General features: G+C 36.9%; 1 protein-coding gene across 3 annotated transcripts in view; it reads left to right on the forward strand.

Moving 5' to 3' along the window:
* The window catches only part of LOC148109263 (uncharacterized), a 556,689-nt gene that overhangs the window by 210,432 nt on the left and 332,673 nt on the right, over positions 1 to 13,584 (forward strand). The window lies entirely within an intron of this gene.

The following is a 13,584-nucleotide window of genomic DNA, read 5'->3' on the forward strand; positions in this document are numbered from 1 at the left end:
CAGCAAGTCCCTGTCCTTGTTTTCAAGGCCCAGGCAGCCCTAGACACAGCCCCGACCCTGATCTCTTGGTGACCTGAGTAGTCCATCTCTCCATAGACATGTTGTCCAACTTTATTGATGTTGTTTCTCCTGGTAGTTTCTTTTTATCCTTTGACCAGAATATAAAATGGAATCTGGGGGAAAGAAGGTGGGGGAGAACCTGAATTGACTATCACCTAGCACATTGGGTACTCAAAAAGAAATTAAATTCAACCATAAAACAGCAAATTGTTTTTCTTAAACACCTGAGTTTGTTGACCTAAGATTATTCACACTTGCTAACAAGTTAAGCCTGTTCCGAATTTCCAGGTATCCTCATGATCAGCTATCTCTGCACCACAGGCTAATTGTAAATCTTGGCCCAAAGTTATCTAGAAGTAGTGGGTGTTATCCTTTGAGGGTTTTAGTGTGTAGAGAAAAAGGCGATTTAGAGGTCAGTAAGGATTTCAGTGAAAACCTTAGTGTGAGAGAGAACTATATATGATATCTTAAATTTCCCTATTAAAGGAAATCCTAGATATAGGAGAAATGGTAAAGGAAGAAAGGGAGAAATATGAAAGGCTAATTTTGAGGTCGTTGGGGACTTTGAATTTCTAAAATAGCCAAATCTCTTCCTGGCCAAGGAGGAGTCCTTCTAGCAACATCAGCTATACTGGCCTGCCCTTCAATCTGCATATATATAGAGGGGGGGGGGCATCTGTTGCACGTTTTTTTCCATTTCCAGCAATTATCTTTCAACTTGTTCTACCTCCGTTTAGGTAGACTTTGTGAAGCATCCACTGTTACAGGACAGAGTTGAAGCACCAAAACAGAGACAAGGATTTTTGGGTTTTGAAAATCTAGGCTATTCCATATTTTGAAATTGTCTCATTCCACCATTTCCAGAAATTTTTGCAGCTCTTGAACTGTTTTCAGTCATGAAGCTTTCTAAACATATTTCAAAAAAGGATATCCCATTCTTGATGGATTTTCTGCTTCTGGAATGAACTTGATTTAGTTAAGACAGATAATGTTTCTCATTCTTGTTCCCTTGTAGTAACTTCCTGTTTAGGAATGCTTGAATTCTATATATAAATGGCTCATGCTAAGAGATTATTACCAAATCTATTGATTTAGTATTTGAACTGAACATTATTTGAAATAAGATAGGTTATTTAGGATATAAATGAGGATTAGAAGGCATGCCATTTTCTAGTATATTAAGGAGGAACACTTTATCTGTGTAAGAGAGCCCTTGGGCACAGTGGCTCAGATGGATGCATCAGAAGCCTTAAAGGTAATCAAATGGATTCTAAGATGCCTGAGAAGACTTCCAGAGAATGAAATGCTCTTCACTGGTTTGACTGATAAGGCAAAACTAGTAAATATCAAAGGCATTCCCTACTTTGCAGTCCTTTGGGTTTCCTCTGTGCTTCATTCTGACCTTTTTTGACATTGGAGAAAAGTAAATTTTAGAGCTAGCATTTTATAGAAGGACAGAACCATTGCTCTCCTTCTCATGCACAACTTTAGTGATAAATATATCCAGAACACAGATAACTAGCTCTGAAAATAAGGACAGTCTTTTCTAGTGTCATTTATTTGAGGTTTGTACAAATGTGTGTCTTTCAGTGCATATAGAAGTGTTGTTATTTTACAAAACAAACAATCAAAAGAAGTGTTGTCATTCCTTTGACCTCTGGAAAGGACTGGATTATATCTCCTTCATGTACTTTGTACAACACCTAAGCCCAATATCCTACTTATACTTGGATTAAAATATAATTTAATGATGATAGTATGCTTGGATAAATTAATGATATTTAATATTGCACAGAGCATAATAGGTATTTATTTGTCAGAAACAGAGGACTTTTCCTGTTTTGATCAATATTTCTATACAAGTAAATAATTAGGATGATTTCTATCTCTTTTCTTTGCAGAAAATGCCTTCGAGACTTAGTTAAATCTTTAGAAGTATCTTGTGCACTGTGACATAGTGTATGGCACTGGAGTCTGACCATTGTGTTTGCCAAGCAGGCACAAAGGTTAATTGAAAATCTGTAATAGCTACAATACTATACAGCAAAATCCTCATAGCTGTTTTCTTCATTTATAAAGGCTTGAGCCTGTCTTACCATTAATATCAAAAGCACAAATGATTCCTTTGAATGGGACTTCAGAGCACAGAATCTGCAAAAGAGGAAGGAGTTGATGCATGTAGATTGCTTTCCAGGAGGTATGCAATTCCTTTCATAAGCTTACTTTAAAATCCTGTCCTTATATTTGCCTAAAACATACAAGTATGTGCTAATAGTGGAGTAAGAAATCAGTTGTAAAACTAACATGAGGCATAACTGAGTCATACACATTCGGGTTTTTTTCCCCCCTCCAAAGAGCCAACTTTTAATTAGGACTTTCAGATGATGCTATAAGACAAATATTCTAATTTTGCAAAGGAGAACAAACGGTCTCATAACAGAAAAAAAAGAAAAAATGGATAGAACTTAAACCAAGAGCCCACAGACCTTGAGCCTTAATGGTCTCAGATGATTTTCTCACATAATACTTAGAGAATTGACCCTGTGGGCCAGGACTGTCAATTGAGACTTGAAAGGCTCTGATTTTGAGATTGTTTGCTTACTGACATTTGATCTTTGCTAAATCACAGAACTGTCTCTGCTCCATTTTCTCGTTGGTAAAAGAAAGATGATCCTTGACACTTACTCAACTTGTAAGATGTCATTAAAGTACCTTTCATTTTTTTTTTTTTTAAAGATTTTATTTATTTATTCGACAGAGATAGAGACAGCCAGCGAAAAAGGGAACACAAGCAGGGGGAGTGGGAGAGGAAGAAGCAGGCTCATAGCAGAGGAGCCTGATGTGGGGCTCGATCCCATAACGCCGGGATCACGCCCTGAGCCGAAGGCAGACGCTTAACCGCTGTGCCACCCAGGCGCCCCTAAAGTACCTTTCATTAATGTGGTATCAGAGAGCATTTTTGGTATCTGAAACACCAATACTATCTAACCGGAAGTCTCTATTACTGTTACGTCATTGCTGTTGACTTTTTCTGCATATAGAAGAATTCAAGTTGCGTTCACTTTCTCTTTAGTTCTTTGAAAATCGCATAAACAACACTGTTGTCATTGTTTTATACAGAACAAGTGATGTGGAATATATAAAGTCAGACAGAATTGCTACTTACTCCATTCCATTCCATTAATTAATTAAAGATTTTTCTTGCTCCTCTGCTGAAATTTGAAAAATATTTCCTTCATTTAAAAGATCTAGCTAGTTCCTGTCATCAGTTTGACTTTTAAAGTCTAACTTCACAGCAGAGAGCCCACCACGTAAATATTTTAAGTCAGAAGTTCCCGTCTTAAGCTAACAAGTGATTGTCCGTCACAGTAGAACTACATAAGGAGTCTTAATTAATGAATATCTTAAGTGTCTTTCCCTGTTGCTGTTGACATAGAAGCTAAAAGACCTGAACAGATGAGATCATTGCTCAGGGGAAAAAAGGAAAAGAAAATAAAACATATCTGAGCAATAATCTCAGGAGTTCTCCAGACAGTCCCTCCATCATTCAATTCACCTTGCAATTTAAAACATTGTAATGCCTTTGTGCTATTACTGTCTATTTTGAGTGTTTCCTAAGATTTTCAGTTCTTTGCTACTGCTTTACTGCTGAGAATTGCTTTCTTCTGTGATACTAAAATTATGTTTCATTGTGCTTTTCCTTACAACTTCATAACTGCAGAATTTGTTCCCTTCAGCAGAAACTAGTTCCTTGTTATTTTCCCATCTTCACTTATTTCCAATGTACTAGTCAGCCAGGCAACCAGTAAAAGGAAAGGCCTGTTGGCATCATTATGTGTGAGATTTTCTATGGGAAAAGATTTTCTTTTACTCACTTTTTTTAATGGTGTCCGAGATGAGGGCATGAGGCAAAGAGCTCAAATTGGATTTTTAAAAATAAAAATATGGGGAAAGACACTAGCTCAAAAACAGCCTACAATGCCATCTCAGTTCTAAGAACTGAGCAAAGCTCTCAGACTGAATTCAAAGGGTTCTTCATTTTGGGGTCAGCTCAGCTTAGAGAACAGAAGGCACCATATGGAACAAACTCTAAAGCAATTATACCAATAAGAGTTTGTAATGAAATGGTTTAGAAATAATAAAACCTAGATTAAGTAGGACCCAGTTAACTGGAACTTTCAATTATCCATATTTTAGTTTGTTTTTCTCTTTTAAAAGAATAGCTAAGTGATGAAAAACAAACTTATGAAGTTAAAAATCCCTTCTTTTATTATATTGGAAGAAAATGAGGCCCCTGGACTATTGATTAGTACCTATTTTCTACCTAAATTCAAAGATCTAGGAACCGTCTTTTAATAGTAAATCCTTAATTTGCAGATATCAAAGACCATTATAGAGTCAGTGTACTTTTTTATGGTTCTGCCATACTGCTAAAAAAAGACTAGATTCAGTGTCAAGACCTGATCCAAGGTCAGCTGCTATCTAAGGGTGTGGCCATGGGCAGGTTACTTCCTTCCCGTGTATCTCAATGTCTTCACTTGTCAAATAAAGAAGTTGGCCCTGTCCCTTTCAAGCACTAAAATGTTTTTGAATTTGGTAATCAGAGATCTTTAGAATGGTCACCCTGAGACAAGGTCAGATCCTCAACAAAGATAAGCAATGTTTTCTATTCAGAATTGTTAAAATGTATTGTGTGCTAGGGAAATTGCATATAGAGAAAACAATGACCCAGAGAAGGTAGGTAACTGGCCCCTGGTCACATTGTCAGAATGATAGCTTGAGAGCTGGGATGAAAACCCAGGGGTCTCTGACTTCAGAGCTCATGTTTTTTTCACATCAATGGATATATCCCAAAGACTGTTGAATTTGAGATTTTGAAATGGGAAATACTGGTCGTATTAATTCTAAACTTTATAAAGATATACCTATTAAAATCCCATGAATTTGATTCAAAGACTAGAAATTGCAGAAAATAGGGGAATGAATTCAATATGAATCAAAGACAGAATATAATGTGACAGGTTTAAAATAAATGTTTATCTAATTTCAAATAAACATTTATACAGTTTAGGCATCCAAATATATATTATTGCCTCTGATGCATTAGGATTACTTGCTTCATTGTTGATTAGAATAATGTTAGAGAATTGTATATAAAGCCAACAACACATTCATTTTTTTAAAGTATCAGCCTTATGGTAAATTCTCATCTTTTGAAAATGGATTATACTTTGGAATTGGTAAATGTCAATAACCTCTTAAGAGAAAAAACTATCTATTTTATATCCCACAGTGCTTATCCTAGTATTTTTTTACTTAATGGACAGTCAATAAGCAATTTTTAAAAATTTGATTTATTATTTTTTACCATACTGAAGTGTGAGAATTTTGTGAAGTAACTAATTTTATTGGTCAGGATTCTCCAGAGAAATAGAAGCAGTAGTATGTACATATTTTATTATTAATTATAACATATTGGCTCATGCTATTATAAAAACTGAGAAGTCCCCTAATCTTCTGTCTACAAGCTGGAGACTCAGTCTGGTTCTGAGAGTGTGAGAACCCGGAGCACCAAGGACAGGATAAAGGGGATATCCCAGCTCAGCATTCAGGCAGAGAATGAATTTGAACTTCCTCTGCCTTTTTGTTCTAGTCAAGTCCTCAGGGATTTGGATGATGCCCACCCACATTAGAGAGGGCTTGCTAATTTACTTAGTTCATGAATTCAAATGGTAGTCTCTTCAGGGAACACACCTATAGACATACCCAGAAATGACATGTAACTGGGTCTCTGTGCCGTGCCTTTGCCCAGACAAAAATTAGCCATTAGAATGGATGTATTACAGCAGAGGAAGAGGAGGCATTTAGGATAAGACTTTTTACTTATTCTTTTGATCGTATCCAGGAATACTCCTAAACCTTTGTTAGCAACTACTAAAATTGAACTATGTTGTAACATCCAACACTTCTATTGGGATCCATACAGGCATATCTCAGAGGCAAGAGGAAATCCTTGTCTCATAGGAAATTGTTTTCCTTTTTACTGGAAACATTTAAATAATATGTTTTACTGTTTATGGTGTTTTAGGTCGGAGGTGCAGAACGGTCCTTTGCATTTTTCATGTGGTGCTCAGATGAATACTCTGCATATAAAATTTAGAGTTAAGATGCCTGTTTTTGTCAGTACTACCTGAGGATGACTTGTCTCGTGAGAGCTGCATTTGTGGGTTCTCTGCCTGACATAAGGCAGGCAGTGACTCTGTATCTGCTGGAAAGCATTTCCCAGAAACAACCTCGTGCAAGGCATAGGATCCTCAAACAGAGTAAACTGAGGCAGGTGAGACAAGGCATTTTATTTGATAATAGTCACTTCCCTTTCATTTTCTTCTGGACAGGAGAAACCAAACAGAATGTTTTTCATGATGGCGTTTTAAACATTTCAAATTATTTGTTGTAGGCCTGAAAGATTTTAAGCAAAGGTACAATCTACACTGATCTCCACAATCCTAGAAGGACAAGAAGAGCTTTTAGGGATGGGGACACTTCTGTTCTTTGGCACTAAATGAGAATCACACAAATAAGTTGTCTCACACACTGAACAGCTATGCCCATTTTGCTTCTGGAAGAGTCCAAGCTTGGGTGTGAAAGTTCCCATGAAGCTGATTTTTCAGAAGCGGAGTTGGAAGGACTGGAATTGCCGGTGCAGACAGGCAGATTCTGGGTTTTATATCTCCAGCCTGTGAATCAGCACATCCTATTATGTTTTAAGGAATTACGTTTTGCTGCCCCTGCAGTCTTGCAGCATTTCTAATTAAGAAGTGCCTGCTCTTCTGGGGGCACCTGGGTGGCACAGCAGTTAAGCGTCTGCCTTCGGCTCAGGGCGTGATCCCGGCGTTATGGGATCGAGCCCCACATCAGGCTCCTCCGCTATGAGCCTGCTTCTTCCTCTCCCACTCCCCCTGCTTGTGTTCCCTCTCTCACTGGCTGTCTCTATCTCTGTCAAATAAATAAATAAAATCTTTAAAAAAAAAAAAAAGAAGTGCCTGCTCTTCTGAACAGGTTTTGTAAGTTTCAAAAGACACTTTCGTGTTTATTTCCCTTTATTTGTGTTTTTAGTACCATTTTTGGGATATTGCCTTTAGCAAAGTAGGAATATGGAATGCTTAGATATAGTGCTGTTAAAGTGCTTAGAGCAGTAGTATCTGGTTACTTACATAAATAGATGTGAAACATCTGTGGGAAGAGAGGAAGTTTCAGCTGGACCAATGGTTTTCTGAGAGCAGCTTTGGAGTGAAGTGTATAGGCTGGCTTGAAAGTCAATTTAAGATAGCTTTTAAAAGGAGTTGAAAATATTTGTGTTTAATTTTGGAGAGACTAGATCTAAAGTTGGAGAGATTGAGACAGTAGGAAATAGGAGTAGAGAAAGGAGTGTTTGGCCAGAGTGGAACTGAAAAGGCTACATTGTGAGGAGACTCAGGCATGAATCAGTGAATCGGGACCTTTGGACACTGAGATCTGGTCCTTGGTCACATCATCCCTGTTCCCAGATGTCACAGTTGAACACAGGGAGAGGAAGCAACATTCCCCAGATCCTGTGACTACAAGATGATGAGTCTGGCATTCAAAAGCAGGAGGTCTGAAACAAGATGATGTTCACTATTGAAAATGCCTTTGTGATATGTGTCCAGCATTATATCATCTTTATTTTTGATATCACATTCCCCCATAATAGCACTCTTATTCAGGCCCCTTGCTGCAGCCAAGAAAATTACATTAGCTGTTTGTGTTTGAAACTGCCTCTTAATCTTGAACAGAGTGGATATTTTATCCCCTTATTTCTGCCTTCTATCCTACCTGCACCGTGGGATGGTGGCTCTTGTACCTGTGACTCAAATTCTTCCAAACTCTTTCCAAGAGTAATCAACTCAGAACCTTGCTTTTAAGTCCAAATCCCTGGATTTCTTATCTCTTCTGTCCCATTGCCATCTCAGTCCCAGCTCTGACAAGAAGAAAATATTACCAAAGGTAGCAGTGCAGAATTTGAATACCTTAAAGAGAAAGAAATCACCTTATTTTCAGGCAGAGGGGACTAAATTGATGTTGGGGACCGGCACTATTTCCCTGAGAGATGATTTTCATTTGTTTAACAGTCTTCATGCGTGGGAGTGTTATTCAGTTTACCTTATAATACCCCTGAGTGCTCTGTCGCCTTCTTAATCTATTTGTTTGATTATGTTGACTTGGCAGGAAAAGGTATTTGAACACGTTAATGTTCAAATATTCTTGTTTGAAAAACAAGCCAGCAGAACAAACTACCCAACTCATGTAACTACATTTGTAAATCTCCTTATTTTGAAAGTCACAATCTGTTCTTCAACAGTGCTCCTTGATCTCACCCACTCCAAGTTTTTACGAGAGTATAAAGGTTACTGTATGTTAGATACAAGAGAAGGTAGTAATACTTATGTAGTTGTTTCACCAATTCACTGTTATAAAATGAAAAATATTAAAAGGAAGTTGCTGGTCAACAATGAGGAAGTAAACTCTCAGAATAATTCCCCTGCCAATAACAATTATAAATTTTGAACAAAATGAAAACACTCACACATACACAATTATTTAAAGGCATGGAGAATGACCATAAGCAGGCAGAAACTGGATAAGCCTTAGCCATAAAATGTAGGTACTTTGAGAGAAGTCTGTATTTATGGGATTACTTTTCCTCAAGTGTCCCACCAAAAACACCCAAACAAGCAAAAAACCCAAAAAATCAACAACAGAAAAACATACTCTACTTTTTAAAGGAATTTAGTAAGTTCTCAGGATATAAGGTCAAAAAACAATGAATTTATTTCTATATACTAACTGCAAACAATTTAAATACTGAATTTAAAAAATTTCATTTAATATAGAATCAATAAACATAAAACATTCTAGGAATAAATGTGACAAAATATATGCAAGGCCTCTCTACACTGAAAATTATAAAACTTTGCTGAAGTTGGTGAAATTAAAGACACTCTAAATAAATGAAAAGGCTTACCATACTCCTGGATTGGAAGACTAATAGAGTCAGTGTAACCTCTGTCAAAATATCATCAATACTTTTTTACAGAATGGATAGCTGATATAAAAATGTACGTGGACTTGAAAAGAATGGACAATAATCAAAACAATTATGAAAAAGAACAAAGTTGGAAAGCTCAAAATCCCTAATATTAACTCTTACTGTAAGCTATTTAATTAGTGAAGAAATGTGGTATTGGAATAAAGATAGATAAGTACATCATTGTAACAGAACAGAGTCTAGAAAGAAGCCCATAATTATATGGTCAAGTGATTTTTGACAAAGGTACCAATAAGGTTCAATGAGGAAGAGAAAGTCTTTCTACTAACAGAGCTAGAATAACTGGATACGTGTATAAAATCAAAGGAAACCTCATTCCCGATTTCTGCCTCACAATCCACGTAACAATTGATTCAAATTGAAACAGGACTTAAATGTAAAGATATGTAACAACATTAGGTGACAGAGATACAAATTAATCTAGTATGAGGTGTCATTTCATTCCCCCTAGCATGTTTACAATAAAAAAAAAAGACTGATAACTGAAAATGTTGGCAAGGGTATAAAAGCAACTTGAACACTCATATGTTGCTGGAGGGAGTGTGAAATAGTACAACCGCTTTGGAAAACTTGTCTGTTAAACATATGACCCAGCAATTCCAATCCTAGAAATGAAAATATATGTCCACAAGAAGAATTGTATAAGAATATTTAAAGCAGCCTTATTTATAATAGCCTATTAGAAACAACCTAAGTGTCCATTTTAGTATGAATAGACAAGCCAGCATGTATAATGGAATACTACTCAGCCATAAAAAATAATAAACTATTATACATGCAACAATATCTCAAGAACAGATTAAGTGGAAGAGCTAATATGACATGAAAAGTTACATACCACGTAATTCCATTCATATGAAGTTCAAGAAGTAGCAAAACTAAGATGCAGTGATAGAAATCAGAACAGTGGTTGGTTATAGAGGTGGGGATTGACTGCAGGGGAGCACATGTGAATTTTATGAGGTGACGGAAATGTTTTAGATTCCTGATTTGGGTGGTGGTTACACAGCTGTATACATTTATCAAAACTTTTTTTTTGTACACAGATCTGTGTATTTCACCATATATAAAAAATGCTGATTTCCTACATGTGTCTAGAGCTAGCTCTAGACTAACATTTGATTTGTCTATCCAATCCTCATTTTCATCTATAGACTTGTCTCGTGTTTGGAAATCACACTTAGCACTGTGTGAAGGACTTTATATGCACTGTGTTGTTTAATCATCATGACCTTATGAAGTAGGCGCTGTAGGAATTTGTCCACACCCATTGCCTGACCTGGCCTCTGTCATCTAATGACATCTCTTACTCTAGCTTTACTTTATTCATTGCCATTCTAAAATCTACTGAGAGCCAATCAGACAAAACCTGTTTTCTTTATTGGTTCAATCCTAACTGATGCCAAACTCCTTATATATTGAGTTCTCTCAATCAAGTGCTGACTTGCTCCTGTCCAAATCACTTCATCTCACTGGCTTTATCTATTCTGTTTTTAATGAGGAAGAAATACTTCCTTCCATCACCGAATGTGTGTTGAGGAACATAGAAATAATAGCTTTCAATGGTGGGATGAAAATCATATGAATATCTATGGAAATATTAAATACATACTTGCTTATTAATAATAATGATTTAGTTCATGCACTTCCACCCTAAATATCACCAAATTCATATAATCTAAATATTTAGTAAAAAACAAAGATTGTATTTAGTGCTATATTTGTAGAAAAACCAAAAAGACTCCGTGCTTACAAAATGGACTGCAGATTGATGGGTTGATTTCTCTGGAAGCCAAATTCTATGAAATCATTAAGGAAAAGGGAGACACTCTTGGTAAAGATTACAACTGAGCAGCAGGAAAGAAGCAGGGCGTCCAGCTCCCCACTAATGCCTCCTGTTATATAGAGGAAACTAGCAATTTCCCATCCTCAGTGAGGGAAGAAACAGGCAAGTGGTATTACATTCTCCCGTGTCTAATCAGGAAATCAAAATAGGAAAACACGTATTTTCATCAGGGAAGCTGCTGGGTGGTGTGTTTGGTGAAGGACAGATTGTGACTTTCAAAAGGGGGAAATTTACAAATGTAGTAACACAAAGGTAGTGACAGATGTAGAACTGAAGAACCGCAGGGTAGAGGAAGGCTTTTTAGCTGTTGCTTATTAAAATACTGTGTGGGAAGTGAGAAACTTTTCATTCTGCACCAACACATTCATCTAAGGGTATTTGTCTTTGTGATGTGAAGGAAACAAAATCCTCGCATTTTTAAACTTTTCTACCAAAGTGCCCTATTAGTGGATGAAGTCATATGTTTACCTAGGAATTGGAGGTGAGAAAATAGGAGAGAGGAGGCTTGAAAGAAGAAGAGGGTATATTTAAAAATGGTCCTATGCAAGTGGGAAATTTTCTGTTTTATCTTTTTCAAATTATGTAATTAACAACCACATTTATTTGAAGAATTTTATAGTACTTTCAGTTATTCTCAGTTGAAGTTAATTTGCCATGTTTATCATGTGAAATTTTGGGGGGTTGACCTAGTTTGGGAAATTGGATGGTCTTGATTTTCTCTTATAGCTTTGCCATCCTTTCATGGGATAGTAAGTAGTCTATGTTGTTACTCTTTCTGCCATTCCCCCGCTGCACCAAGCCCTGCATGGGTTGTGGTGGAGGGTTGTGGTAAGGAGGTTGGGAGGGCAGGCAAGCAGCAGGGAGTGAGCATCTACCTATCCCCAGTTGTGTGTCCCTGACATCTGTGGTTTCCTTCTAAGCATCAACATTGGCAGATAGACCATTTGAGAAAGCATGGGAAATATAACTCTGGAATTTATTGCTTAATGCTGATGCCAACTAAAGTAATAGGAAGGAGCTAGAGATCAGTAGTCTCAGGTTGTTAACAACAGCTCAAGGTCACCTTATATAAAATGCTACATTCTTCTTGTTCATGACATCAGTCTTTGTCTAAGACACATATACTTCCAAAAGTTCTTCCCAGACAGTGCTTAAAAAACACCCATGATTATACTTCATTTCCATCTATATTTTATTATTTTAATGTGGATATCATAGGTGTGGGTACTATAGCAGAAAAATCAGTAATGGCATATGCAGAGAACAGCTTGGCCTGAGCCTTTACCTGTACCTTATTCTATTCCTATCGTGTTCTTCCCTTCCCTTAGTCCGTGAGTTAAAAAATGCAAATCATTTTGTTGTTCTGTTTCCTCTCTTTGTTTGGTCTCAATTTCTCCTTCAGGCCTGCCTGAAGATCTCTCTCTTTCTCCCTTCACTCCACCTTAAGGTCTACATGATTTCCAAAATTTTCCCTGAATTTACTTATTTAACTTCTATTTCTATGATATAACCTTGATGCTTTCTCCTTCTTACTCTAATATATATTTCTTCTCTGATTAATATTTTCACACAATTTCACACAAGTCTTGCATGGGGTATGGTGGTAGCAATAATGATAATAGCCTTTATTTATAGGGCTTTGTAGGCACGGAGCACTTGCACGGATAATGACGACAGCCAATATATGTTAGGTGTTTTCTATATGCCAGACTCTCAATACATGTGTTTATTTAACTCTTATAACTTTTTGAATTTGCAATAATTATTATCACATCTTGCACATGAGGAAAGTGAAACATAAAGATGCTGTCAGTTTGCATAGAGTCCCAGTTCTCATAGCAGTTAAGTGTAGAACTGAGATTTGAACCCAACTCAGTTTGATTGAATATATTGTGCTATACTGCCATCAACTCTAACTCTAAGAGTATTATGATGGTGGCCATTTTGATCAATCTGTTTTATGAGCCTTTACTAGAATAGTCAACACTAGATCCTGAAATTTAAGTAAATTTTAACTTTCCAGTAGATTTCTCATTGTAGTGAACCAACACTTTAAAAATTAGAAGTCACCATCAGGAAGCCTTCTTATGTCAGTGGGCAGGCAGACAAATGATAACTTCAGTGTTGACTTGAGTCTTCAAACAAGACTTTGTTCAGAGATTAATGGTGCTGTTGAACATGCTGTCATAGAATCATTGATTTTTTTTTAAAGATTTTATTTATTTATTCGACAGAGATAGAGACAGCCAGCGAGAGAGGGAACACAAGCAGGGGGAGTGGGAGAGGAAGAAGCAGGCTCATAGCAGAAGAGCCTGATGTGGGACTCGATCCCAGATCGCCGGGATCATGCCCTGAGCCAAAGGCAGACGCTTAACCGCTGTGCCACCCAGGCGCCCCAGAATCATTGATTTTTAAACATGAAAGGAATCTTAGGTAATAGTAATAATACCAACAAATACAAGGCACCCCACACTTTCTATATTCTAGGTCTTTTAGTAAGATCATTATATACATTATTTAATTTGTTAAATTCTCAGAAAACGCTATGAAG

Source organism: Ursus americanus, chromosome 11, assembly GCF_024610735.1.
Source record: "Ursus americanus isolate L20-20 chromosome 11, mUrsAme1.1.p, whole genome shotgun sequence".
NCBI lineage: Eukaryota > Metazoa > Chordata > Mammalia > Carnivora > Ursidae > Ursus > Ursus americanus.